Source organism: Monodon monoceros, unplaced genomic scaffold (genome assembly GCF_005190385.1).
Source record: "Monodon monoceros isolate NGI ecotype Baffin Bay Population unplaced genomic scaffold, NGI_Narwhal_1 Super_Scaffold_22, whole genome shotgun sequence".
NCBI classification, from domain to species: Eukaryota; Metazoa; Chordata; class Mammalia; order Artiodactyla; family Monodontidae; genus Monodon; species Monodon monoceros.
Genome location: NW_021703779.1, coordinates 18103842 through 18110104, shown reverse-complemented (window position 1 = coordinate 18110104; position 6263 = coordinate 18103842). Strand labels below are relative to the sequence as shown.

The 6263-nt window shown below is 35.2% G+C and overlaps 1 pseudogene; it reads left to right on the top strand.

The window, feature by feature from the left end:
* Window positions 1-417: 417 nt before the first annotated feature.
* Window positions 418-776, top strand: LOC114906565 (annotated as a pseudogene).
* Window positions 777-6263: the final 5487 nt, after the last annotated feature.

Below are 6263 nucleotides of genomic sequence, written 5' to 3'. Positions count from 1 at the left end.
ATTCATTCTCTTTGCAAATTTCAACTATACAATACAGTTTATTAACCATAATCACCATGCTGTACATCAGAGCCATCTGATGTACAGAGTACATCAGAGTACATCTGATGCTGTACATCAGAATTTATTCATCTTATAACTGAAAGTTTTTATCCTTTGACCAACGTCTCCTCATTTCTTCCACCCCAGCCTCTGTCAATCACCATTCTAATCTGGTTCTATGAGTTCAACTTTTTTAGATTCACATCACATTGTATGCCTTAAAGAAAATCATGTTGTACAACCTAAACATATATAATTTTTATTTGTCAATCATATCTCAATAAAGCTGTAAAATTTTTAAATAAAATGAAAAAATTAAGAAAAGAAGGAGATTCAGCTGGCCAGTCAGGGTGACAGGCTTTCCGTCCTAGAACCATGGCCCAGTTTGTCCATAACCTCGCGGAGAAGGTCCCGGCGCTGGTCAGCGCTGCTGTGACTCACTCGAAGCCTCGATTGGCCACGTTTTGGCACTACACCAAGGTTGAGCTGGTTCCTCCAATCTCTGCTGAGATCCCTACAGCTATTCAGAGCTTGAAAAAAATTATCAATAGTGCTCAAACTGGTAGCTTCAAACAGCTCACAGTTAAGGAAGCTCTACTGAATGGTTTGGTGGCCACTGAGGTGTGGATGTGGTTTTATGTTGGCGAGATCATAGGCAAGCGTGGCATCATTGGCTATGGTGTTTGAAGACCAATCTTTGCTTTATTATTTGGGTATTCTTGGACCATGTGTGAGCAGACTGCTATTTGAATTAAATAAGGCAATGTGTCAAAAAAAAAGAAAAGAAAAGGAGAAATATTTTATATCATCCTCTGTGCTCTACTGAGATGAAATTCAAGGGTAATATAATCCAACTTCACAGTAAGTTTTAAAAATCTCCATAATATCCTGTGATCTAAAGGAGAAATAAGAGGAAAGTAATTTATAATATAAAATATATTTCAAGTAAATGTTTCAGCACAATCACACTACAAAGAGTCAGATGTTTACTTCTACTTATAATAAATGAAATTGGATTTAAAAGAAATAAGAAATTTTAAATGCATATTACTAAGTGAAAGGAGCCTATCTGAAAAGGCTACATTCAATATGTTTTAGCATTCTAATTCCAACTATATAACGTTTTGGAAAAGGCAAAACCATGGAGACCGTAAAAAGATGAGTGATGGCCAGAGGTTAGAGGGGAGGGAGGGATGAATAGGTGGAAAGAAGGATATTTAGGGCAGTAAAACTATTCTGTACAATACTGTAATGGTGGATACATGTCCTTATACATTTGTCAAAACCCACAGAACAATGTACATCACCATGAATCCTAATATAAACTAAGGATTTAGGGACTTCCCTGGTGGCCCAGTGGTTAAGACTTCACGCTTCCACTGCAGGGGGCACAGGTTCGATCCCTGGTCAGGGAAGTTCTGTGCCACAGGGCGTGGCCAAAAATAAAAAATAAAGAAATAAAAATAAACTAAGGATATAGGGTGATAATGACGTGTCAGTGTAGGTTCACTGATTATAACAAATATACCACACTCTAATGTGGGGTGTTGATAGTGGGGGAGGCTGTGCAGGGGAGGAAGTATATGAGAAATATCTGCATTTCCTGCTCAATTTTACTGTGAACCTGAAGCTGGTCTAAAAAATAACATTGATAGTAATAACAACAACAACAACAATAATAATATCCAAAAGCCCAAACCAGGTCATTTTCAATTTAAAAAAAACCAATAGGACAATATGCAATTGAATATTGTTGAAACTTTAAAAATTTTGGACATTTTGAAATAAAGGCTATATAGTTATGTTCGTGTATATTAGTGGAATCTCCATAGTGGGGACCGGTTCATAATGCAGACTGATTTAGGTGTGTTGTGTTGGCCACTCAAATATGAGTGGCATTGCCATTGATGGCATGATTTTCCAGATTGGTAAACAGTTTCTAATAGAATTTTTAAAAAAATTCACTCTTTCCTCAATGTATATGATAGTGACATTTACATTCCTGGAAAATTCAGTGATTATTAAAACTGTGCAAAATATTTTTTAAATTAAAAAATGGAATTATGCTCTACATTTAATAATTATCAACAGGTTATTGCCATGATGAATGTCCAGTGGGACATTGAAAGTAATGCAGAAGATAATTTTTCATGGGTTAGGTTTGTCCCACACACTGTCTATCAATTCTGACCTCCTCCTACTACATGTCAATAATGCTCCCCCCAAAACAATGGGACCATACACCCACAAATTTCCTTAAGAATAGCAGTTGTCTCAAATGATGTCACTTACAAATAATCAAACTAAAAGTTATTTTAAAACATGATACTTAGATAAAACATTTCCATTTTTAATATTCCTCAGAATGGGGCACATTGAATTAAGCTAAAGGACCAATCAAAAAGTTCCCACACAACAATAGTAAAGAATATTTGTAGTATCCACTGAGTAAGTACATAAACTTGGTCTCTGAAATTGACACCAGTGAATCGTATTTCAAATCCAACAGATTTTAGGTAAATTTTGCATAACTTAAAAGAGGTAATAAGTTTTTTACAGTTCTTTGACACTGTTAAGAATTTTTTGTGTCAATGCTAATAATTTCAGTGCATACCAGATGAAAGCGAGGCAATACAAGACTTTTGAGACAACTGATGCTTAATGCCAAGTATAGAGAATATCTTTTGAAATTTTTTAAAAAACTTTTTATTTGGAAATAATTTCAACCTTACATAAGAGGTTCATAAATAGTATGGAAAATTCCCATGTGCTCTTTATCTAGATTCATTCGTTGTTAATATTCTTCCCCATTTAGTTTATCATTCTCTCTGCCTCTGGATGGATAGATAGATAGATAGATACCGATATATATTTTTCTGAATTACTTCAGTGTAAGTTGCAGAAATCATGCCCCTTTACGCCTAGATATATAAATCTATGTACCCCAAGAACAAGAATATTATCTTACATAATCATATTATCAAAATCAAGAAATTTAACATCGATACAGTACTATTATTAATCTATAATCCACATTTCAGTTTTGCCAATTGAATAATGCCTTTTATAGCAATTCTTTTAAAGTCTAGGATCCTGTCCAAGATCTCATATTACATTTAATTGTCTTATTGCTTTAGTCGCCTTTAATCTGAAACAGTTCTGCTGCCTTTCTTTTTCTTTTTCCCAGTCCTTTGAGCTTTATTTTTTTTAATTTTTTTTTAATTTTTAATTTTATTTTATTTATTTTTTTATACAGCAGGTTCTTATTAGTCATCCATTTTATACACATCAGTGTATACATGTCAATCCCAATTGCCCAGTTCATCACACCACCAGCACCACCTGCCGTGGCTTTCCCCCCTTGGTGTCCATACGTTTGTTCTCTACATCTGTGTCTCAAACTCTGCCCTACAAACCAGTTCATCTGTACCATTTTTCTAGGTTCCACATACATGTGTTAATATACGATATTTGTTTTTCTCTTTCTGACTTACTTCACTCTGTATGACAGTCTCTAGATCCATCCACGTCTCAACAAATGACCCAATTTCGTTCCTTTTTATGGCTGAGTAATATTCCATTGTATATATGTACCACAACTTCTTTATCCATTTGTCTGTCGATGGGCATTTAGGTTGCTTCCATGACCTGGCTGTTGTAAATACTGCTGCAGTGAACATTGGGGTGCATGTGTCTTTTTGAATTATGGTTTTCTCGGTATATGCCCAGTACTGGGATTGCTGGATCATATGGTAATTCTATTTTTAGCTTTTTAAGGAACCTCCATACTGCTCTCCATAGTGGCTGTATCAATGTACATTCCCAGCAACAGCAAGAGGGTTCCCTTTTCTCCACACCCTCTCCAGCATTTGTTGTTTGTAGATTTTCTCATGATGCCCATTCTAACTGGTGTGAGGTGATACCACATTGTAGTTTTGATTTCCATTTCTCTTATAATTAGTGATGTTGAGCAGCTTTTCATGTGTTTCTTGGCCATCTGTATGTCTTCTTTGGAGAAATGTCTATTTAGGTCCTCTGCCCATTTTTGCATTGGGTTGTTTGTTTCTTTAATTTTGAGCTGCATGAACTGTTTATATATTTTGGAGATTAATCCTTTGTCCATTGATTCGTTTGCAAATATTTTCTCCCATTCTGAGGGTTGTCTTTTCGTCTTTTTTATGGTTTCCTTTGCTGTGCAAAAGCTTTTAAGTTTCATTAGGTCCCATTTGTTTATTTTTGTTTTTATTTCCATTACTCTAGGAGGTGGATCAAAAAAGATTTTGCTGTGATTTATGTCAAATGGTGTTAGGGAGTGTTCTCATTTCATTCTTTTACATGTAGCTCTCCAGTTTTCCCAGCACCACTTATTGAAGAGACTGTCTTTTTTCCATTGTATATCCTTGCCTCCTTTGTCATAGATTAGTTGACCATAGGTGCGTTGGTTTATCTCTGGGCTTTCTATCTTGTTCTATCTTGATCTGTTTTTGTGTTTTTATGCCAGTACCATATTGTCTTGATTACTGCAGCTTTGTAGTATAGTCTGAAGTCAGGGAGTCTGATTCCTCCCACTCCATTTTTTTCCCTCAAGACTACTTTGGCTATTCGGGGTCTTTTGTGTCTCCGTACAAATTTTAAGATTTTTTGTTCTAGTTCCGTGAAAAAAGCCATTGGTAATTTGATAGGGATTTCATTGAATCTGTAGATTGCTTTGGGTAGTATAGCCATTTTCACAATATTGATTCTTCCAATCCAAGAATATGGTATATCTCTCCATCTGTTGGTATCATCTTTAATTTCCTTCATCAGTATCTTATAGTTTTCTGCATACAGGTCTTCTGTCTCCCTAGGTAGGTTTTTTCCTAGGTATTTTATTCTTTTTGTTGCAATGGTAACTGGGAGTGTTTCCTTAATTTCTCTTTCAAATTTTTCATCATTAGTGTATAGGAATGCAAAAGATTTCTGTGCATTAATTTTGTATCCTGCTACTTTACCAAATTCATTGATTAGCTCTAGTAGTTTTCTGGTAGCATTTTTAGGATTCTCTATGTATCGTATCATGTCATCTGCAAACAGTGACAGTTTTACTTCTTCTTTTCCAATTTGTATTCCTTTTATTTCTTTTTCTTCTCTGATTGCCATGGCTAGGACTTCCAAAACTATGTTGAATAATAGTGGTGAGAGTGGACATCCTTGTCTTGTTCCTGATCTTAGAGGAAATGCTTTCAGTTTTTCACCATTGAGAATGATGTTTGCTGTGGGCTTGTCATATATGGCCCTTATTATGTTGAGGTAGGTTCCCTCTATGCCCACTTCCTGGAGAGTTTTTATCATAAGATGGGTGTTGAATTTTGTCAAAAGCTTTTTCTGCATCTATTGAGACGATCATATGGTTTTTATTCTTCAACTTGTTAATATGGTGTATCACATTGATTGATTTGCGTATATTGAAGAATCCTTGCATCCCTGGGATAAATCCCACTTGATCATGGTGTATGATCCTTTTAATGTGTTGTTGGATTCTGTTTGCTAGTATTTTGTTGAGGATTTTTGCATCTATATTCATCAGTGATATTGGTCTGTAATTTTCTTTTTTTGTAGTATCTTTGTCTGGTTTTGGTATCAGGGTGATGGTGGCCTCATAGAATGAGTTTGGGAGTGTTCCTTCCTCTGCAATTTTTTGGAAGAGTTGGAGAAGGATGGGTGTTAGCTCTTCTCTAAATGTTTGGTAGAACTCACTTGTGAAGCCATCTGGTCCTGGACTTTTGTTTGTTTGAAGATTTTAATCACAGTTTCAATTTCATTACTTGTGATTGGCATGTTCATATTTTCTATTTCTTCCTGGTTCAGTCTTGGAAGGTTATACCTTTGTAAGAATTTGTCCATTTCTTCCAGGTTGTCCATTTTATTGGCATAGAGTTGCTTGTAGTAGTCTCTTAGGATGCTTTGTATTTCTGCAGTGTCTGTTGTAACTTCTTTTTCATTTCTAATTTTATTGATTTGAGTCCTCTCCCTCTTTTTCTTGATGAGTCTGGCTAATGGTTTATCAATTTTGTTTATCTTCTCAAAGAGCCAGCTTTTAGTTTTATTGATCTTTGCTATTGTTTTCTTTGTTTCTATTTCATTTATTTCTGCTCTGATCTTTATGATTTCTTTCCTTCTGCTAACTTTGGGTTTTGCTTTTTCTTCTTTCTCTAGTTCCTTTAGGTGTAAGTTTAGATTGT